The sequence below is a fragment of the Pleurodeles waltl genome, chromosome 6 (assembly GCF_031143425.1).
Source record: "Pleurodeles waltl isolate 20211129_DDA chromosome 6, aPleWal1.hap1.20221129, whole genome shotgun sequence".
In the NCBI taxonomy this organism is placed as follows: Eukaryota; Metazoa; Chordata; class Amphibia; order Caudata; family Salamandridae; genus Pleurodeles; species Pleurodeles waltl.
Genome location: NC_090445.1, coordinates 1,265,855,515 through 1,265,879,222, shown reverse-complemented (window position 1 = coordinate 1,265,879,222; position 23,708 = coordinate 1,265,855,515). Strand labels below are relative to the sequence as shown.

The 23,708-nt window shown below is 47.8% G+C and overlaps 1 pseudogene; it reads left to right on the top strand.

The window, feature by feature from the left end:
• Positions 1-21,506: 21,506 nt before the first annotated feature.
• Positions 21,507-21,639, top strand: LOC138302248 (U4 spliceosomal RNA; annotated as a pseudogene).
• The last annotated feature ends 2,069 nt before the right edge of the window (positions 21,640-23,708 follow it).

The following is a 23,708-nucleotide window of genomic DNA, read 5'->3' as shown; positions in this document are numbered from 1 at the left end:
AGACTTGGACATTGTAAATCTCTGCAAGTATATTCAAGGGGGGGCTCTGAACCTTTCTAGACCTACGAACAAGGGCCCCACCTCTTTGGCTTATAATAAGTGCCCCTTTGTCAATAGCTGCCTTCCATTTGCCTGTAGTCGATAGTCTGATACCCAAGTAATCGAACTCTTCCACTTTTTCCAGCGCAATTGAGTTCATTTCTATTCTAACGCGCAGTCGTTTCCTTGAAGTACTGTATATTATGAGTTTTGTTTTCTTGACATTTATGTCCAGACCATAGTCACTACAATAGACACAGAATTGATTAATCAAGTTTTGGATTCCCAGTGGCGATTTCGAAAGCGGAATTGTGTCATCTGCATATAGCAGACACTGGATTTTTTTCCCTGCCAATTTAGGTGAATCATTTGTGCAATTCTCTAAGTAGTGGATATAGTTATTAATATAGAGCAGGAAAAGAGTGGGCGCCAAGACACATCCCTGTCTAACTCCTTTTTTAATAGCTACGGGGTCAGTCAATTCACCCCCCTTACCACATCTAATTTGAGCATAGGTATTATCATGCAGTTGGGCAATAAGTTTCAAAAGACCTTATGGAACCCCCATATTTGATAGTGTTGACCAGAGCATGTTCCTGGGGATCAAATCAAATGCGGCTCTAAGATCTATAAAGATCACATACAGATTACCCCCCCCCATGTCAACATTCTTCCATTTAATTGACAGGAATCTCAGGGCTTGGTCTATGGTACTCACTGCAGGTCTAAATCCCGCTTGTAGGTCAGAGAGGGCTTCAGACTCCAAAATCCATTCATCGAGATGGAGCAAAAGATGTTTTGCATACATTTTTGGGGAATTATTAAGAAGACTAATCGGTCGATAATTGGCAGGGGTGTTGGGGTTACCTTTTTTAAAAATGGGTACTATTTCAGCCCCTTTCCAAGTAGGTGGAGCGGGAGCCCCCGCTGCAATTGCATTACAGATGAGGTTAAGATATGGTGCCCATATATCAGGTCTTGACTTATATAAATCGCCTGGAATCTTATCTGGGCCCGGAGCCTTTCCCCATTTCAGTGAATCTATTGCTGCTCTTGTTTCGGTTATAGTGAATATAATCGGGGTGGTCTCTTGGGTTGTTGAGGTATCAGGGGCCCAAAAAGATGCTTCAGATGGTCCTTCATATAGTTGCCCAAAATGCTTCACCCATGCTGCAGAGAGAATTGAGGATCCGGGTACGGTGGAGGAATCTCTGCAATCATCAGCTATTAGCTTCCAAAACCTGGATGTGTTGTTGGATTTAGCAGTCTCCAGGATAGTGACCCATCTGGCCTCTTCCCAGCTTCTGCGTGCCTTGGAACATTCCTTCTTATAATCCTTCCTGGCTCAGCATGGCCTTCTTTTATCGCTTTCAAAAGAGTTAGTTGTGCTTCCCTGCATAAATTGTTGAACCCGGGAGCACAGTGCTTTTTATTTGGGATGTTGGAAATCTCTTTTGTAAAGAGATACTTTAGAGATTGAAACAATTCAGTGTGGGTTGCTAAAAGTCTGTCATCCTCACCCTCCTCATTCAGCCAAATCATACACTCCATTTGATTGGCTAGCAGATTGTATATAGATGCGAGGTGTTTAGGGGATGAAATAACAGATTCCCATTTTAGGTTGCGTCTATTGTTTGTTAAGGCCAGCTGTAGGGCATAAGCCTTAGAGTGGGGAGCTTTGAGCGAAGGAAAGAGTCCTCTGGTCAGTAAAATCAACGGGTCGTGATCACTCTCAACATGCTCTTGGACCCTCATGTCAAACATGTGGCACCATAGTCGGATGTCAAGAAGTATGTAATCAATCTGACTCCTATGCCCTCCGCGCCTAAAGGTGGCTTGCAAATTAGTATCCGAGCGCGAGCGGCCATTACAGGCTCGGAGACCATGCGCTAGTGTGATATCAGCCAGTAAGCGTGCAGATTTATTCAGTCTTGGTCTTTTGTTGGAGACTAGCTGAGGGATACCCCAATAGGCGTCCTCTTCTTTGCATATCCCTTGGACCAAGGGATTGGGCTCGAATGTGACATTAAAGTACCCTCCAATCAAGACAAAGTAGGAAGAATTGTTTTTAAGAAAACTATCCAGAATAAGCAGGGCTTCAGAGTCGGGATGGGAGCCCGCGTTCCTATTATAGATATTAATTAATAGTAGGGATCTCTCTTCGGAAGTCGTTATTAATAAGGCCTGCAAATCAGGGCAACCCATATCTATTCCTTCTGTCTTGCACCTAAGGGAACTGCTCAACCAAACAAGCAGCCCCCCGATGGTCTCCCAAAAGATGACTTGCGTGCTGCAACCCAGTAGCTTTTGAAGCCTGATCTGTATTTAGGTTCCAATGCCCACGTTTCTTGAAAAAGGCAAATCTGATGTTCGTCAATACAATTGCCCCATCCAGGGCTTTGTAATTTAATTTCCAGCCCTGCTATGTTCCAGCTGAGTACCTTATCAAAATCCTCTGTTTTTATAGACCCTACTTCATTCTGGGGGTATTTCCTACTGGGGGGGGTACAGCTAAGAACCGTACTATTTCCCTCAGGCTTACTGTGACCTGTAGCTTTCTCACTCTGTGCTTTGTTCACCTCGCTGGATGCTACTGTTCATATCTGGTAAATTAGCCGTACGGGTGAACCCTAGATTACAAGGAGCGATTGTCAGACTAGGAACCCCTTCCTCATTAACTTGATACATGGTGCTTACGGATGATCCCTGATTGTCAAAATCTGCCAACGTCGATGGAATAACAGAATTAGGGACGCTGAGGACAAGATAGTGGGTGTCCTCAACTTCACAAATACTCAGAGCCACTTCCGAGGGGTCATCTCTTAGTCAATCTATCTCAGAAAGAGATGACGAAAGGCATCTAAGGCCAAATTCGGGGATAGGCTGTGTTTGGGTAACGGGGGAAACTCCATGCGACGACGACAGTTGTCTACTCGCAGATGGCATAGAGGGAGGATAAAACATTTGTAACCTGCAAAGGGAAGCTTTACCTATTGGAGGGTAAGGTCTATTGGCATTTGAAGAGAGCCGCTGTACAAAGTCAGGAGAATTAAAGTTAATAACAATACAATCCCCTGGACCATTCTTCGCTAAGGAGCCCACCCACCCTACCTTTCTCACCATCAATATCGAGGGTATCATGGAGAATGCAAACCCCGCATTAGCGTGCAGCCAGTGAATGACCTTGTTTTTAAGTTCGATAAAAGATTCAGTGGAATTAGGATTGAGTTCAGGTACATTAGATATAATAAGAACATATGGGCATGATTCTGGTGGTAGATGCAACACTCTTGGATCAGACAAACCACTAATCTGGCCCCTCTTCTGAAGTCCTAATTGAGGGTTCTCACAGTTAGGGTTGCCTTCTCCCATGTTGGTTACTGAGCTGTTCCATAGAGCGGTTCCTTTTGAGAAGGGAACTGAGACCGTAGTGGGCTTATTCTTTGAAATGCTAGCTACTTTGACGGAACTGGGCCAATCTTGGTTTATAGAGGGAAAAGGGTACTTGGCTATTTGGCCAATTGGTCTATTGGCAGTGATGAGGTCATGATTAAGGGGAAAATGGGATTGAGTTTCTACAGTTGGGGCAGTTGTTGGTAGCTGGCTATTGATAAGACTTTCCAGTTTGTCCTCTATTGTTTGGAGATGAGTTAAAATAGGAAGAAATAGTTTTGACAGCTCGTCTCTTATGAGATCCCTGGTATGCTCATTTGCCTGTCGTTCGTTTGTGTTGTGTAAGGGGATTAAAATCACATCCTTGTTAGAGGGCTGAGCCAAATTAGAGGGACTCAAAGTCCTGGTTCGTTTGTTTTTAATCACGGGTTCCCTTCGTTTCCTTTTTCCTTTGGTATTAGAGTCTACTAGGATTAAGGGTCTTTCGTTTGGAGGACTCCGAGCCAGTAGAATTGGCGCGGCGCGGGTGGTGGTTGCATTTGGCGTTTCATCCTGGTACTCCTGGGGGATTCTGGAGGAGGAGGGAAGAGGGGTAGCCAGAACAGGCTGCAATTCTGTTCGCAGGGGGGGCTGTGAGGCAAAGCTGTCATGGACTGGGCTATTAACTAGAGGAGGGGGAACAGCTAAGCGTTGCTGCACTAACTCTATTTCTTTTTCAAGTTCCCCAACAGCCTATTGCAAAAAAACATCTAGGGTTTTGTTAGTACACTGCTTTCCTTCCACCCCCCCCCCCACTTCGTCGACCCATTTTCCTTCCTTGGAACCAGGGGCCTCTAATGAGCCCCCGGCTTGTGGCGTTATTAGGCCTACAGGACCCACCCTCTGGCGCAAAAAAAAAAAAAAAAGACTTATGAACTTCTCAATCCCTACTGTTCGCGGGTCGCAAGAACAAGTCCAAAAACAAAAACCAAGGGATATAGCCCGGCCGGCCTCTTTCGGTCGCTGACGGGCGCAGGACGGGCGCGATGACATTTAAAGGGGCTGATCCCGCCCCAAAGTACAAAGTGCAATCAGCCAATTGGCAAGGGGACCCGGCTCCTGCCCCTGCCTCCGGAAAGCGCGACCCGCTGGAGCGGGCGCGCGATGAAATTTAAAGGGGCTGCTCCCGCCCCAAAGTACAAAGTGCAATCAGCCAATTGGCAAGGGGACCCGGCTCCTGCCCCTGCCTCCAGAAAGCATGATATTTAAAAGCAGCCTCCATGTTAACCTGTGAGAGATAAGCCTTGCAACAGTGAAAACCGAATTTGACAGTATTCACTGTTAGGACATGTAAAACACAACAGTACATGTCCCACCTTTAACATGCACTGCACCCCGCCAATGGGGCTACCTAGGGCCTACCGTAGGGATGCATTACAGGTATAAAAAGGGAAGGTTTAGGTCTGGCAAGTGGGCACACTTGCCAAGTTGAAAACTGCACACAAAGACACTGCAGTGGCAGGTCTGAGCCATGTTTACAGGGCTACTAAGGTGGGTGGCACAACCAGTGCTGCAAGCCTACTAGTAGCATTTGATTTACAGGCCCTGGGCACCTCTAGTGCACCTGACTAGGGACGTACTAGTAAATCAAATATGCCAGTCAAGGAAAAGCCAATTGCACCTGCACTTTACACAGGAGCAATTGCACTTTAGCACTGGTCAGCAGTGGTAAAGTTCCCAGAGTACCAAAAACAGCAAAAACAGAGCCCAGCACCCAGTCACAATGTAGGAAGCATAGGCAAAAAAGAAAGGGGGAACCACGCCAAGGATGCCATGTCTAACAGCCATTATAGTACCAGCCAGCTCCCCACATCCAGCAGGAGTCAGCATTGCAAGGCAGCTAATAATGCTGCTGCCTGCGGGAGGAAGCAATATTTAGATCTGTTTCCCTGCCCACATCACTGCGGGCAGGGAAACAGATCTAAAGTCTGCTCCCAGTGGGTAGGAGCATTTTTGATATATATGTGTGTAGAGGAGCATTTTTGATATATATGTGTGTAGATATATATATATATACATACATATATTCATTCATATATATATATATATATATATATATATATATATATATATATATATATATATATATATATATATATATATATATATATATGATAATCACCCCTGGATTGCTGGCATGTATGACAGGGCACTGAGAGAGACCTGTGGACACTTTCCGCATAACGGACTGCAGATGTGGCATATGGCTAAGAGAGTTATATTGCTCTGATTTCTGAAGACCTGAACATCTTCAACCTGAGAACCTGAATGGCTGGCACTTGAGAGTTGCATGCATGGGGATGGAGACTGGAAAGCCTCTCCCAATAGGAGAGCACCATGGAGGGCTTTGGTGCCTGATCCACCCTATTGCCTCCCACCCTGTGGGTGCAGGGAGGGTGGCACTGGAGCATTGATCCATAGTGATGGTCTTGGAGGTCAATTGAATGCTTCTGGAATCCTGAGAGGGGGCATCAGTACAGTGGTAGCCCACCTCCCTACCTTCACATTCCACTAGAATTCACTCTTAGCTTTGCTGCTCCTTTCACCCTCCTGCCTACTATATGGGAGAGTGGGTCTGCGTATTAGAGTCGCTACTGGCCCCCCTGGTCCCAACATCTTGGGTAATGGAAGAAGAGTGAAACAAGAGCAGATTTTGAGACTTAGGAGTGAAATTGCAACCCGTGAAGGTAGTGGCCACGGGTAAGAATAGGGCGGCCCATTCTTCTGCAGCCCAAACACAGAAAGATCAGTACACAACTACCCCACTCACAGATTCTGGAGCCAACCTTCCACTGATGTGCGATCTACCTATGATATTGCAGGCAATCCAGTCACCATGTGAAGTGGTTGAAAACAAAATAGGGGAGGTCAGGGTGGAAGGTGCATTTGCTGCGCCAGGAGCTCCGTAATGCCAAGGCCAGAATCACTGAAGCTGAAATCCACCTTTCTAATGTGGAGGATGAAATGAAAGCCCAAGTAATGAGTCTCCTGGCCCGTACATCAGAGCTGCACTGACGTGCGAGGATGCCGAGAACTGCTCAAGGGGCAACAATGTATGTATTATTGGCATCCCGAACAATGATGAGTGCCACCCAATGGTGTAATTCCTTGAGCGGTGGTTCCAGTTCTGGATGCTGGAGGGCCGCCTATCACCCTAGTTTGCAATTGAAAGGGCCCACCATGCACTGCCGGTAATGGCCTTCCTCAAGCGCCTCGCCTCGTCCGATGACTGCACGATTTCTAAATTTCAGAGACAGGGATGCAGTCCTGCAGGAGGCCTAAAATCATACAGAACATTGATGCAAGGATGCCAAGGTCCTCCTATTTCCAGACTCCACAAAGGAGGTCCAACAGCATTGTAGGTCCTACCTCGACGTCAAACAAAAACTCAGAGCGATGTGGATACCATACTGTCTCCTTTTACCACCCCTCTGGGTGACCTATCACACAAAAACGTGGTTCTTCGAGACACCGACCTCTGCTTGGACCTGGCTTGGTGGGGAACAGCTGTTGTCCCAATCTGAGCGCAATCCTTCAAAGGTTTTAAGACATGTTAATTATCAACGCATTGAGGACAGCCCTAAAACAGCCCTAAAACACAGCGGAAACGCCAGCGCTCCAGGAGGCAGGGAGCGTCTCAAAGAGCTGAATCCATGTCACCGGGTCTGGATCACCCAGGAGCCTCACCACGTGTGGTGGTGGCTGATGGGTCCGCAGTGGCATTAGAGCAGACTTCAAGGTACGGGACGCTATACGAGGGACCCAACCCTGAGGGAACAAATTCAAGTAGTGACACTAATTTGTCCCTAAACCCTATAACTTAATGTTGGATATGGAGCCTCTGCGTGGGGTCTATATCTCACAAACTGACCAATAGTAAAATGTTTTGGTGATCTGATGCTGATGGTGATCCTGTGCCATAGAGGGGTCGCCCACGACCTGATAGCTTTTCCCATTTTTCCTTTTGTTTATTGAGTTATTCTAGAGTGGTGACTATATGGGCAACAGATGCTTCTGGGGGAAGTATGGTGAGGGTTGGGGGTTGGGGGATGGAATGTAAGTTGTCAGGCAATTTGTTATTTTTGTTGTTGGTTTTGGTGTATGTTCGATTCACCTATTCTGGCATGCAGACAACTGGAACCACGCACCCTCAATCGAGGGACATATTATCATGGGTAAAAGTGACATAAGAGGGCCCAACAGACTTGCCGCCAAGTGGTGTTATGAGCCTGTTAACCAACCCTCCTCCAGTAATAGGTTACTTACCTTTCCAACTGCTATAATGCAACCGTTTCATATTTTGTCCTGGAATGTTAATGGTCTCCTAGATAAGACAAAACATGCCACGGTCTTCACCTTTGTCCACTGACATTACTCAGATGTATTGATGTTGCAAGAAACCCATCTGGTGGGGGAGTGCTGCCCTTTCTTGACCCAACGAGGGTATGATTGAGTTACCACACTGGCTGAATTTCGGGTTTCAGGGGAGTGCTGTCCTACTGCAATGCTCATTCCCAATGGTGGTTGGTGGGGTCATTTAAGATAATCATGGGAACAGCAGAAGATCACACAGTTAATATAGCGAGTGTGTATGGCCCCCAGTGGCAGTGAAGACCTGCTTACGAGATCCTGCAAAAATATTATTAGAGCTCCCCCATGGGCAGACACTTATGGGGGTGACTTTAATGCAGTACTTGACCTTGAGAAAGACACATCAGGTCCACCCTCCACCACCCAACGTGCAGCAGTGTTGCACTTATCAGACTGGCTCGCATCTCTGGGACTGAGTGATGTATGGAGAGGGTGGCACCCGCAGACCCAACAATTTACTCATCGAGCACCACATACTGTCTAGTATAGATCTTATCCTTGCTCCAACAGCAGAGTGTAGTACCATTGCTGATATTCAAATCCTTTCCGAGGGGCATCTCAGATCATGCGACCCTTCTTGCATGCATAGGATCTGCTGGGAGAGAGGCTTATCCCCTGTGGCGTCTTAATGCTTGGCACCTGCCAAACAAATCTTGCACTCAATATCTGCAGACTGAATTGCAGGCGTATTTTAAAATTAAAGATTGTTCCATCTCACCCGGAGTCTTTTGGGTGGCCTCAAAGCCCTGTGCTTTGAGTCTGAATTGGAGACACGGATCAGGGAGACAGATTCCCGTTGCTTAACTATGATTCGGAACGAAATATGCAACCAATCCATGGAGGCAGCTAAACACCTGTAGAGGGCGTCCACATCCAAAGTACACGGAAGGGGGAATAAGAATGGTAAATTACTCTATTGGCTGGTTTCCCACCACCAACAGTTAAGGATTACCCCTGAGATCGATAACCTAAGGGGCAACATGGTATATACCGTCCCTAAAATGTCGGGAGTGTTTGCTGAATATTATCGGTCCCTCTATACTGTCTCGCCGGCTGTTGACCCGAGTACTCGGCTCAGTTTCTCAATGACATCTCCCTTCCCACACTACCTCTTGTTGAGAAAGAAGTCCTAGATTAACCCATTTTCAATATGGAAATCCAGATGGGTATCTCAGCACTAGCTCCTGGGAAACCCTAGGACCTGATGGCCTGCAGGCCGAATACTATGCAAAATTCTGTGAGATCTTAACACCTAGACTTCTTGCTTTGTGTAGAGAGGTGGACCACACAGGCTTGTTTCCATCTGGGATGGACATGGCCACCATAGTGGTGATCCCCAAGACCAAGCCTCCATCCTAGGCAGGTGCTAATTATCACCCCATTTCATTTTTAAATGGCAATGTAAAAATGTTTGCCACTTTCCTGGCTGCCCGTCTCAAGTGGGTACTATCTATCCTGGTACACCCTGACCAATGTGGGTTTATGTAGACCAGCGGCACATGCCATTGTATCTACCAGCTCCAGGTGGCCCTGGCTCACCATCAATGCCTGCCTTGGAACCTCGCCTTATTTTTTGTGGACTTCAAAAAGGCATTTGATTTGGTGGACTGAGGCTACCTGGAACTGGTGTTGAAGCAAACCAGGCTGCGGCCGCATTTCTTCAGGCTGGTACGGGAGCTATCCGTTAACACCGAGGCCCGGTGCAGATTAATTGCACTCTCTCACAGGCTTTTCTCATATGCAGTGGCAAACGCCAGGATTGCCCACTATTTGCCTCCTGTTGCCCTGGCGATGGAGCCGCTTGCACACCTAGCGAGGAAAGACCCTCTGTTTAGGGGATGGAATTGGGGAAATGACCATGATGACTGTATAGCGCTTTATGCAAACAACATTCTCATTTACCTGGCAGACCCAGTTAACAGTGGGCCACACAGCTTACATCTATTGAAATGCTTCAAGGAGGCATCAGGACTCCGAGAGAACCCTCTGAAATCGTTGATAGTGCCCCTGTCACCATTACGTGATGCTTTGCCTGGCAAGACACTATGCCCATCAGGCGACTCAGTTTTAAATACCTGGGTATGTAGGTGACACTACTTCCTGACCAAACTTGGGCCCTGAATCTGCGACCATTAACAGAGCATGCAACTGCAGAGCTGATGAAATGATGCTCTCTTCCCCTGAACGTACTAGGCTGTATAGCACTTTTTAAATTGATGGCCTCCCAAGATTTTTATATAACCTACAGAAATCTATTGTTCCCCCTGTTGCACTCCTGGTTTCGTACTTTTGATAAGACTATAATGTCCTTCGTCTGGGAAGGAGAGACATCCCATAGCATCCATTGCCACAGTGTCAAAGGGGCCCATATGATGGGGGACTGGGCATGACCAACCTCTATCTGTATTACCTGGTGACTCAACTGCTAGTCATACATGATTGGTTCACAGGGGGATTTTCAAATCCAGCATACAAATTGGAGCTTAACACCCTGGACTTCTCTAAAATACTTGACATATTGTATTGGTCACCGATTTCCAATGAGTTAGCCCTGGGGACCAAAATGGTGTTTCTGGCATGGCGGGCAGCTTTGAGGCACACTTGGTGGGTGGCCACTCTGACTCAGCAAACTCCTCTATGGAGAGGTATTTGGCTATGGGAGACAGCAGCACCACAAGGGTTCACTAATTGGAATTGACTGATAATTTCAGAACTGGGAGATGTATAGCGAGGACCCATATGTGTTCCTTTCAAGAGCTGCAGACGACCTACCAGCTTGCATAAATGCAATTCTATATATACGTACAACTTCAACATCACTCCAGGCACACATCACATATTCCACCCTGTTACCAGAACATAGCCCACTTGAGGCTACATTATTAATGGGGGCCATGAGGAAGGGTGAAGTGTCCCAGTTATATAAAACGCTGATTAACAATGCTCCAGGTGATCTGACCCATGTTAGGGCGAGATGGGAGGGATAGTTGGGACCACTGGAGGAGGAAGACTGGAGGGATAGTTGGGACCACTGGAGGAGGAAGACTGGCAGGATGCCCTAATGGCACTACAGTTTATCTCCATATCATCCCAGCTGCAGCTCATACAAACATACTATCTATATGGGGTGTATCTCTCCCCTATGAGACTGCACCGAGTGGGATTTCTGATGAAGCCTGCTTATCCCAAATGTGATATAGAGCCGGCAGACTTCTACCATATCATATGGTCATGTCATTAAATACAATGTTATTGGGCTAAGCTGCTGAATGAGCTGTCTGCTCTTCTGGGTGGGAGGTTTCCATATCCCTGCTGACTGTGCTACTGGGAGTCATGGAAGGTATAGGAGGTATCAGAATGGATCGGATCTTCCTGTGCGCTGGACTAATGGTTGCCAGAAGGGACACTGCAGCGAGTTGGAAGGCCATGGCCCCACCAACCATCTCGAGCTGGAGGAAAGGGGTGGACTGGTGTGCTAGGCAAGAGAAAACAGATTATGAAACACACAATTGTCACTTAAGTATGCTCAAATCTGGGGGAAATGGCTGGACAGAATACTGCAAATGATTTTGTGATGGGCACCAGCAAATGTCCTCCTTGTACCAATGCGACTTTTTTATGTACCTGATCAATACCATTGTCTTGTCACTGACTGTATTGTGGCTGCATTGGCGCTCGGCAGCAACTGTAGCACCGGTGCAGGGAGAATACCGGGGTGTGCTGTATTATAGTAAATACAGCCCATTCCAGCATTTTAAAAATGACGCAGCACGGTACTGCCAATTTTTTTGCCGAGCTGCGTCACTTCTTGTAAATCTGACCCTATATTTCTATGTGCAGAGACCGCACTCTCATAAAGATGCTATTCTTAAATCCCTTTGTGAAGAGCAAACAATCGTAAACTTACACATTTACCATTGAGAATCAGGCCCTGTATGTGTACTAAATGTAGCAGGTACTTCAGTTTTTTTTTGCTTTAGGTCTAGCCCAAAAACATATCGGTCCTAAATACATGCCTATTATGTGATTTGATTGGATAATTTCATTTCTGACATACACCGTAAGCTTGATTTTTATATGATCTCACAGCTGCTCCTATTATTCTTTTCCTGGACCAGTGACTATTTGTCCTGTCAGAATCAGGGAATATTACCTTGTAACAAATATCGCTTTTCTATTTAGTGTACAAAGTAGGATGCTAATGATTTATGTATTCATTAAAAGGGCTTTCAAAGTCAAAGTCAGATGAATAAAAGCAGTTCTTGGCCATGTTTTGCTTGAACATGATTTCGTTAAAAAAAACTTCTTATTAAGAACAACACACTTCAAAAATATTAGCGTTCCTAGTCGCTTTACAGAACATATCCAACATTTTCCTCCACAAACTCCCAGCAGTCTTTTCAAACTGTTCAAATAATAATAGCAACAAATTGGTCCCCTACAGTCACAAATTAGATAAGAACAACTCATTTTACCATTTCAGCTCCCATAATAACGCCCTACATTCAGCCAACGCAGTGGTGCATTTCATGCCAGCAGGCACCAACACACCTGCACTGTAGGACAATGTTCGCAAAGCGTTACTGCCATTATGTCACCATTTATGGACACGGTGGGAAAATGGCCGTCTGCAGCGCAGCCAAGACACGGGAACCAGATGACGCAAATTTGTCCATTGCAATTCAGAGTTTAGTATATTAAATTGAAAGGATACTGCTACTGCAGTCAGAATGAGTACACGAGATGCAGGGAGTATATGTCACTGTCCAAAGACACAGGGCCATTGTCACTAAAAAAACACATAGAAAAATTTTAAGAGGAGCAGGTCAAGGAAAGGAACATGTTTTGATGTTCACTGCAAGTGTATTGAGTTGTATCATGAGCAATGGGAAAAGGGGCAAAACGGAGCTGCATTTATCCACTCTGTGCCGCCTGAAGCTCAGGCACTAAGGGGGTCATTCTGACCCTGGCGGTAATTACTGCCAGGGCGGAGGTTGGCGGTAGCACCGCCAACAGGCTGGCGGTGCTCCGCCGGGCATTCTGACCGCGGCGGTACAGCCGCGGCCAGAAGCGGAAAGCCGGCGGTGTACCGCCGACTTTCCGCTGCCCATGGGAATCTGCCATGGTGGGGATTCTGACACCCCATACCGCCATCCTGTTCCTGGCGGTTCGCCTGCCAGGAACAGGATGGCGGTATGGGGTGTCGAGGGGCCCCTGGGGGCCCCTGCAGTGCCCATGCCAATGGCATGGGCACTGCAGGGGCCCCCGTAAGAGGGCCCCACAAAGATTTTCACTGTATGCTTTGCAGACAGTGAAAATCGCGACGGGTGCCACTGCACCCGTCGCACCCCTTCAACTCCGCCGGCTCAATTCTGAGCCGGCTTCCTTGTTGATGGGGCTTTCCCGCTGGGCCGGCCGGCGGTCTTCTGGCGGTCGCCCGCCGGCCCCGCGGGAAAGCCAGAATGACCGCCGCGGTCTTTTGACCGCGGAGCGGTCTTTCGGCGGGAACCGCTTGGCGGGCGCGACCGCCGACCGCCGCGGTCAGAATCACCCCCTAAGTCACAGGGACATACCATGAGCATGTGCACAGGTGCACTATAGGGCTATGCGTTTATTGTGTATGAAATCACAGCATCTACCGAAAATGTACCAATTGGGTAGCAATGTGTATTAGTGGATCAGTTGCGCTCAGCAAAGCTTAAAGCTATTGAGCGGAAACTACTGGTCAGTATTTTCGAGCTTGCCGCCTGCAATCATGCACTAACTAATACAGTTGCAGAGTTATTTTATGAACAACTGACAGCACGATTTCATAGTAAATTGATGCGCAGCTCTGATATGCACATGTGCACAGTATAATTCTAAAATGCCAGAAAGGCAGTATGTTAGTGAATGTAAAGCACTGAAATAAATAAAATATAGTTTAACATGGGATCGTAGTCACAGTAATGCAAGCCTCTTGTCCCTCATCACGGACCTTTGCAAAAACATGTTTTGAAAGGATGCATGAAGGGGGCTTGATGCAGGATAAGTTAAAACGAACTGTGGACAGTGCTGTTTTTTTAAAAAGTGAAAAATTGAAATTATCTGCATAGCAAGTTCCAATGTATATGCTGGTACAAACATATCCATTCTGGTCAATAAATTGCTCTGCATCTGCATAGCGCCATCAATAAGTGGAATCCCTTCCTGATTCTAACTCTGACCTCTGTCAGAAGATCGAGGCCCTCCTCCACCCGCAGGCTTCTGCCTGCGCCTTATGCCTAGTGGGAGAGCTCTGCTGGTCTGCCCTCTGCCTCTTTTCTCCTCCTTTGTCTTCAGTGTGCTGGTTTTGTGCCTTTCGCTTCAGCGCTTTCCTCTTTCTTTGCCGCTTTCCCTTTTTTCCTCCTTTTTCTTTTAGTGTGCTGTCTCTGTGCCTTTTTCGCTTTCTGCACTTCTTTTCCTCGTTTTTCTCCTCACTCCTCTCATTCTCTCTCTTTTCTCTCTCACATTCTCCCCGCCGCTGCTGCCCCCGCGGCCCTGCCCCCATTTTTCGCGTTGTTCCCGCTTCCGCCTCCCAGCTGTCCTCTCCTCCCCCCCCCCTACTTAATGGCAGCCGCTGTACTGCCACGCAGTGGGTACGCCTAAGGCAAACCCAACTGTGCCTGCCCGAAACCCGACCGCGACCAGAGCAAGGACGCCTGGACCTCTCAACCACTACACGCCAGCAGCACTCATCGCACTCAACCCAGGACACGACAACAACTGTAAGCAGGCTTCTACAAGTATCACCAAGGGACCCTTCACCTGTCATCACTGCAAATTCACCAGCCTCCCTCACTCAAGCCCACCCCCCAGGACCCACAAAACAGAACACAGCCTCAGCTGTATCCTGATCAACAGTCGCTCCATCGACTGGCACGCCATCGAACTCTGGAACATCATCGACACTACATCCCCGGACATCACCTTCCTCATAGAAACATGGCTTAACCCCTCCTCTGCTTAAGACATCGCCATCCCGGATGGCTACAAGATCATCCACAAAGACCGCATGAACTGCCCCGGGGAGGCATTGCCATCGTCCACAAAGAGTCCCTACGCCTATCCACCAGCACTGAAGACTCCACAACTAACATGGAACTCCTCCACTTCCAGATTGGAACCAACCCCAACACCACTCCATGGGGCACCCTCATCTACAAGCTGCCAAGCCCCGCCCTCCCATTCTGCAGCACCATCGCTGACCTAGCCACCACCCACAATCTTACATCCAAGGACTACATCTTACTTAGGGACCTCAACTTAAACTTGGAAAAAACAAATGACAACAACTCCACCACCCTAATCGAAAACTTCTCCAACCTTGGACTCAAGCAGCTCGGCACCACACCCACTCACTCGGCTGGTCACACACTGGACCCCATTTTCTCCACCAGCAACCACGTCTCTGTCAGCCACACCACCAAACTCCAATGGACAGACCACTGCTGCATTCACTTCACCTTCAACAAACCCATCGATCGCCACCATGCTCCCTGCCAATATTGGAACAAGGTCACTGAAGCCCAGCTGAACGCCAGCCTCAAGGCAACACCCCACGAAGACGATGTCAACACTGCTGCACACAACCTCCACAAATGGATCAACGACTGTGCCAAAACCCCCGCCCCCTCAAGACACCCCACTACATAGCACAGCCAAGAAAGCAAACTGGTTCACCCCTGCACTCCAAGAATCAAAACAGGTCTGCAGATGTCTAGAGAGGAAATGGTGCACCAACAAGACCCCTGCAAATCACAAAACCTTCAAAAACGCCACCAGCTCATTAGGACCACCAAAAAACTTGCCATGCAACAACGCATCAATAAAAATGCCTACAACAGCAAGGAACTTTTCACTGTCATCAAAAAGTTCACCAACCCCAACTCCACAGACATCCCCCCGTCGCAAGAACTCTGCAAAAATCTTGCTAACTACTTCATTGCAAGATCACAGACATTTACGACAGCTTCACCACCTAGGGCCCCCCCATGACTCTCACCACCAGCCCGTTGAGCGAAGCGTCACCATGCTCCCCCACCCTCCTCCGCTGGAACAACATCACCGACAATGAGACCCGCAAAATCATGGCAACCATCCACTCAGGAGCACACACTGACCCCTGCCCTCACCACATCTTCAACAAAGCCTGCAACATCATCGCACCCAATCTCCGACATAACATCAACCACTCCTTCGAAACTGCCACCTTCCAAGAGAGTTGGAAACACTCTGAGATCAAACCTCTAATGAAGAAACCCACTGCCAACCCGACAGACCTTAAGAACTACCGGCCCATTTCCCCGCCCCCCTTTCTAGCCAAAGTCATTGAGAAGGCAGTCAACAAACAACTCACTGCCTTCCTGGAAGCCAACAACATCCTGGACCCCTTTCAGTCAGGATTCAGAAGCAACCATAGCATGATGCCACCATCCTTGTCGCCACAGACGACATCCGCACCCACCTCCACCTCCACCTAGGCGAGATAGTCGCCCTCATCCTTCTGGACGCTTCTGCCGCCTTCGACACAGTCTCACATGACACGCTATGCACCTGTCTCCATGACGCAGGCATCGGAGACTCAGCACTGCAATGGCTCTCCTCGTTCCTCACCAGCAGAACACAGAGGGTCTGACTCCCCCCTTTCTCTCGGAAGCCACCAACATCAGCTGCGGTGTCCCCCAAGGATCCTCACTGAGTCGCACCCTCTTCAACCTCTACATGACCCCACTGGCCACCATCGTCAGAAGCCAAGCACTCAACATCATCTCCTACACTGACGAGACCAAACTGATAGTCTCCCTCACCGCAACCCGACCACTGACAAGAGTAATTTCCACAAAGGAATGAAAGCAGTTGTTGTCTGGATGAAAGATAGTTGCCTCAAACTGAACTCAGACAAAACAGAAGTTCTCATCCTCGGCTCCACTCCCTCTGCCTGGAATGAGTCCTGGTGGCCCACCGCCCTCGGAAATGTCCCCACCCCCACTGACCATGCCCGCAACCTCAGTGTCATCTTCGACTCATCCCTCTCAATGGACCGACAGGTGAGCGCAGTATCATCGGGTTGCTTCCACACCCTGCGCAAGCTTCGAAAAATCTACAAATGGAGCCCCACCGAAGCCAGAAGGACAGTCACAAAGGCCCTTGTCAGCAGCCGCCTCGACTACAGCAATGCATCCTACGCCGATCTCATCAAGAACGCCCCACGACAGAGCCACACCTCCTCCCTTCTAAGAGACCTACACTGGCTGCCTATCGACAAGAGAATCACCCTCAAGCTCCTGACCCACGCCTTCAAGGCCCTACACAACGCCAGACCAGCCTACCTCAACCACAGCCTCTCATTCTACACTCCCACCAGACAACTCCGCTCCGCCAACCCTGCCCTTGCCAACATCCCCGCATCTGGAAAACCACAGCCAGAGGAAGATCCTTCTTCTACATTGCTGCCAAGACCTGGAACACCCTCCCCATCCACCTCAGGCAATCTCCCAACCTGTCACAGTTCAGGAAGGACCTCAAGACCTGGCTCTTCGGTTGATCCTCTGCACTCCCCCACCTCCCTAATGACTTGAGACCACCACGGGTGAGGAGCCATGCTTTACAAATCCCTGACTAATTGATTGATTGATTTTTAACAAGAATATTTTGTTTTCTTCGCGCATAACTGTTACAGCAGATTATCCCTATATGGGTCTGCTTGTTCTGTGTACAACAACATTATATGTCACCATATGGCACATTCTGCATGATGTTAAAAATTAACGGTACAGAAAATCCCACCCCTATATCCCCACTGAAATCCCTCCCCCACTCACATGTTGCTATCTCTACTTGTTTATTCGGTCAGACGTATCAGGTAGTGACACGTTTCTTGAGAGCACTTCTTGTCTATGGCGATGTAGCCCTCGTGTTGGTTGTATTTCATTCATGTTGGGCATTTCTTTGCAGGAGGGGCTGTTTATTTATTTTTGTTCTTGTGGTGTTCGATTGTGTATGGAGTAGTGGGTCCTCTGGGTTTGAGTTCCTCGACTTGATCGAGAAGCCCTCCATTTAGACGTCCCCTCTATGTAGTCAGGGTGGTCTATAGTTCTTGTTCTGTGTTGTGTGAAACCTGCGGGTCAATGCTTCCCAACTGTCTGAGATTGTGTTCTTGTACAGGCCTCGTTGCTCTCCTGCGCCAGTGGCAGCTCCACCGCTAGGGCAGAGGAGCGTCACCTCCCTCCAGCAGCAACCGCTGCAAATCCTTTAACAAGGAAAGGAGAATTAAACATAGTTATCCTTTCCTTGTTAAAGGGCGGGGCATGTGGGGTGACGAATAGTGAGGGGATTGCATTGTGCACTCCCCACACTGCACATGTATGTTTGACCAGCCGTCTTGGGCCGGCCAAACACACATGCACGGTAGGCTCTCTCCAGCCTGGCATGGCTGGAGAGATTCTGCCCAGGCTCCCAGTCTGACTGGGAGTGCCTTGGCTGGGCACTCCCAGCCAATCCTGACGCTGCTCTGACAGAGTCAAGGTTGGCCGCAAGGCAGGCTGTTAACCTGTACCTGCAGCGACGGAGGAGGGGAGCGGCTCGCAAAGCGGAGGTAAGTTTTCTAAATGTATTTTATTTTTATGCTTTTAATGTCCCCCCGTGTACCGACAACCGCCCCCTCTGTGAACCCTGCAAGCTACGACTGAGTAACGCTCTGACCTCCATTTCAGCCCAGTGGAAGATGTCTTTAGTCCAAGCCTGTACCGTAGAGGAAGCCTGCAATCTCTAGTTTTTCATATTGTTCCATTTTGCAAGGAGCAGTGCTAAGTCCAAGAATCTTGCAGCTACTTTAGTGTTCAACTTCCACTGGTGCATACCCAGGACTATAATCTCAATAATTCCCACATCAGTTCTCCCAACAGAATACTCTATAGTTATTACAGCTGGCCATCAGTGTGCAGTCAGGCAAGGTCAATCCCACAACAGGTGGTGGAAGTCCGCCTCGTCAATCCCACATCTGGAGCATTACACTTGGGTTGTGGAAAATATTTATTCAGTTTGGTAGTGGGACGGGAAGCATTAATTACCATGCAGAACTGAATGCACCAGAATCCTGCTTTACAGGAGATTTTTTGGGCTATTCTACAGTTGTGGCTTGCGTGGGCTACGGGGGTGGGGCAGCGCGTGGGGGGGAGATTAATAAAATAAAATAAAGAATTGTTTTTTAAAACTTGCCACCACTCCTCTGACTCTTCAGGCTGCAGGCAGAGGCTTCCAGCCTGCCCTGTGGCCAATCCTGATGCTGTTCAGAGCAGTGTCTGGATTAACTGGGAGCTCCCAGCCAAGGCACTCCCTGGCAGACTGGGAGCCTGTGCCTGCTCTATGCAGCCTGGCAACACTAATGAATGTTTACTGTTAAAATTGAAACTTGCATGGCTAACCAGAGCCTAAATCCAGAGAAAGGGTTACGTTTTTAAGTCAACATTTTTTGGTTTTACATCCCATTTTGCATTATTGTTCACTGGTCTATTCCGTTCTTTTTGTTATTAAACACAAGGCCTACTGTGCCCTCCCATTTATCTCTTAGTGGGTGTAACAATACTGCATTACTTTCCAAGAGTGCTTTGTACAGTCAGTGTACTTCTGTACGTATTTCCCCTACCATGTACTGTGTCTAAATGAGTGCATGCATCGGGCTCTGATTCCTACAAACCCTATAATTATCGAAAGGCATGCATTATTCTCATATGGCACAGGAATTGTCCCCAGGGAAGTTCACAATCTGATTCCAATATGTGGAACAGGGATGGTGTTGCATTTTCCCTAGGCACCACCCAGTACCTGGGGGAGGGGCACCTTTAGTTGCACCACAGGGAGAAGTCCTCCACCTCCCCATCGCAGGACCGGCAGAAGTGTCGGGGGCGATGAGGAGGTCATTTGCACTGAACTGCATCATCAAGAGGTGCAGTTGGAGCAGCATCACAAGGATACTTAAACGGGCGCAACCCTTACCCTCTTTGCCCCCTTATCTCCAGAAGTGACTTGGTCATCGTGCCCACAAAACGTCTTGTCAGATCTCTGGATTTCTTCATGTAGAGGTTTGTTTGGAGTGCTTTTCTTTCTACTTGTCGGAGATCTTCTGGGACCAGGTTTGTATGGCGTGAAGGAGGTGGGTGTTGGGAAGGGGATCGCCAGTGCGTGGCTAATTTTTTCAGTGCATGCAGCTTTTAGATGCATGCTTGTGGGGTTCCTATTTTCTTGCTTGTTTGGTGTCAATTGCATGCTTGCTGCCTGGGAGTGTTGGTAAGTACCCCACCAGTGCTATGTCTTGTTTACTGTGTCCTTTTTTCGGCAGGGGCGGTAAGTACGCCTTGCATGCTGCAAACTGCGTGGTGTTCACGGGGGTGGTTGGTAAGTACCCTCCCCCAGTGTTTCGTGCCAATTTCTGGGGGTGCTAGGCAATGTTCCCTCTAATTTTTTTCCACTGTGTGCGGCAGTGTGCGGTCTCTGTGCGCTGCAGCCAAGGATACGTGCGCCAAGAAATTGACCATTCACGCGCGCGCAGCGCTTTACTAGCCAAGTTCTTTGGCATTAGCCTCTCCATACCACTAAACCAAAAAAGGGATATCATTGCTCCATGCAATAGGGCATCAAGGCAGTTTTGTGACCTGGTTGCACACCCCAAGGACATGACCTGTTAAGTGCCACCTACACCACAGTTAGAGAAAACAGAGGAACATTGCCCGCGGCCTTTAAACTCTGTTTTCATTGACTTCAATCCAGATTCAAATGCGAGCATTTTCTGAAATAGGAGAGCAAGACTATCGCTCTAAAAGGCTTATTTGATCTGAGAAAGTGATAATGCATATAAACAACTATGAAGTATGACAATGATGGAAAAGTTGATAACAGCACATTTCCTACTGTTCTGAAGCATTTCCTAGCTCATTAACCATTAATTTTCAACATAAATATCACTTGCTCGCTTGTATGCTAAAGTACGCCAAATGATGTTTAAAACACTCCCCGCGGCATTTAAACACTGTTTTCATTCACTTCAATCCAGATTCAAATATGAGCATTTTCTGCAGTAGGAGAGCACGACTATCGCTCTAAAAGGCTTATTTGAGCTGAGAAAGTGATAATGCATATAAACAACTATGAAGTATGACAATGATGGAAAAGTTGATAACAGCACATTTCCTACTGTTCTGAAGCATTTCCTAGCTCATTAACCTCATCACTGCTTGGTCTTGTTTGCTGTGCGCAGTACGACAGGGATTTTTAGGTAAGTACCCCAGCATGCCACTACTGTACTTCACATGCAATTAACCGCTCGAGCACATGCAAACAGAAATACCGTGAATCCATGGCCTCTCTAAGCCCTTGGACTGTGTTAGCTCGATGGGAGGCTCACGGCAGTGATCAGGGAACGTACGCAATGCAGCCGTGGGCTAAACCGGTTATTGTCTGTACAGTATGTGTTATTAAACAATGCAGGCAGGCAGTGTGTGACTTAACTTTCTGGGACCCGTCTGTGCATTGCAGCCTGTGCTGCGGCAGTTCGCGCCCAGGTGAGCCCAGCTACGTTTTTCGTTTTGGGAAGAATAGGGAATAGTGAATTTAAAGCTTCTCCTGCCTAGATTTAGCATTACTTCAGCAGCATTGTGCTGTGGCAGTATCATAGCCAATGAGGTGTAGCCGAGGGAAAATTATTGATTATTGGAAACCTTACCCAATACCCCACCATGAAGACTTGGAAGAATAGGGAATATTGCAATTTTTATGGCTAGAGGTGACTACAAAAGTGGTGTTTTTGAAGAGATTAACATTATCTTATTTATCACTTTCACTGTTTAATGTATTTATGGATGCACATTTCTTAGTAACAGTTATCTTTTTTCACAGCTTCACCTTACACTAAAACAGATTGAACATTGTAACCAGATCTTATAACACTTCAGAAACCCCCAATAACATGGCATGGAAGTTCTGTGGATAGATGAGTGTATATTATTTAGTTGTTTATACATGTATATCTATTACATCCTTTTCTCTTTTAGCATAGAAAGGGCACTCTTGAGCAGGATAGTATAGTTGCAACATTGCTCCAATTTGTGCTTAGCATGGCCTCAAAACGTGCATGACTGGGGCCCGATGCACCCATGACTCAGGAGGTCTTTGGCTCCCTCAGGGAACTTGGGAAGAAGATGCAATAAAAGGATGCTGCTGTGCATGAGTCCATGGGGCAGCTCCCCCTCCATCCAGCCCTGGAATTCAGCCCCCAGGTGGCCCGGTGGGTAACACCAACTTGTGGGCAAAGGGTCAAATTAACCCCTATAGTTCTGGGCCCAAAGGTGAAGTCTCACCTGTGGGTGTTTGGCTCCCACGTCGTCGCAACCTCCAGCGGTCCAGAGCACAACAGTGGTTTCTTATGTACCATCCCCAGTCCAGATGGTTGGATGAGTGGGAAGTGGACAGGCCCTTACCCAGACAATTCCGTGGTCAGGCAAGGTGGTTTTGCACCGTAGGTGTGGGTGCAGCCACTGGTAGTACCTTTCCTGGTGCCAACCGTCCCAGTGCAGGCTCCTCTATTGACCAGTTAATTGTTCCTTGGTTCCACAGCACCCACCCTGACCCCTCCTGTGGCAATTGCCTGGCATGTACCAGCAGAAACCAAAAGAAAACGCATTTGTAAGGGACAATAAGTTGATATTTTTCTACTTTATTAATGCGGGTCTGGTCCTGGGGAAGCCCAGATCGGGGAAGGAAGAGGAGCTCAGACCATGGAAGGTTAGGATGGAGTGGTCCCTGAAGAATTGGGTAACGGGATTTTTAACTTATGCAGTGATCATGACCGAGAAATATCCAGCATTGGTTCCCCAGCTGTTTGTATCCATCTCACTAATTCATACCGCTGCCTCAGAGTTTCAGGGCTCTGCTTGGCTCCAATACAATGTTAAGTGTAGGCAGATGAAGGCAGTCAGTCCAGAAATGGCATGGGATCAAAGGAAGATCAACCTATGATGTTCTGAATTCACCATGTTCCCCTATGGGTCAAAAGCCGGGCAACCCTTTCGGTCTGACAAAAGTTCTAGTGACAAAAAACCTGCCTGGTGGAAATATGACAAAAAGGAATGCAGTAGTGGGCCTGCTTGCAAATATCAACACATCTGCTCCTTCTGTGGGTCTCAAGGGCACCCTGAAAGCAAGTGCATTAAGAAGGACAGAAAACCAAAGGAGGCACAGCCTACCAAAAGTAATAACAAACATGCCAACAAGCTTCCCACACCCATCCATCTCCATGTTCTGGCTCATCTTCTTGGCAGGTACAAGAATTCTAGGGATGCCCAGGTTCTATACCACGGTTTTAAGAAAGTGGCAAGTAAATTTTGCTTAATCCACAATCTCTCCTTCCCAGCGGGTGCATTGGTCAATGGTGGTTGGGGCCAAGATCTTGGCACTGTGCGCTACACCAATTTTGATGAGGCTCTGGGGAAATTGCAAAAGTTAGGTAGAGAAGTCTTGATGGCTAAATCCAACATTGAATATGCTTTCCCTCTCCTAACAGTGCATCCGGTGTAAACTCGCCTACTGGAGTTTACATTTAAGGAGCAGTTTTTTGTGGATATATGCATACCCACGGAATGCTCCATTGCATGCTCAGTGTTCAAGACTTTTAGCAGGTTCCTAGAATGGGCAGTAAAGGATGTGGCTGCCACGGACGCGGTAGTGCCTTATTTGATTACTTCCTGTTTATGGGACCCTCAGGTTCCACAGACTGCGAGAAGGCCTTGCTGGGCTTTCAACAGTTGACCCGAGCCCTGAGGGTGCCATTTGCAGCTGACAAGACATAGGGCCCT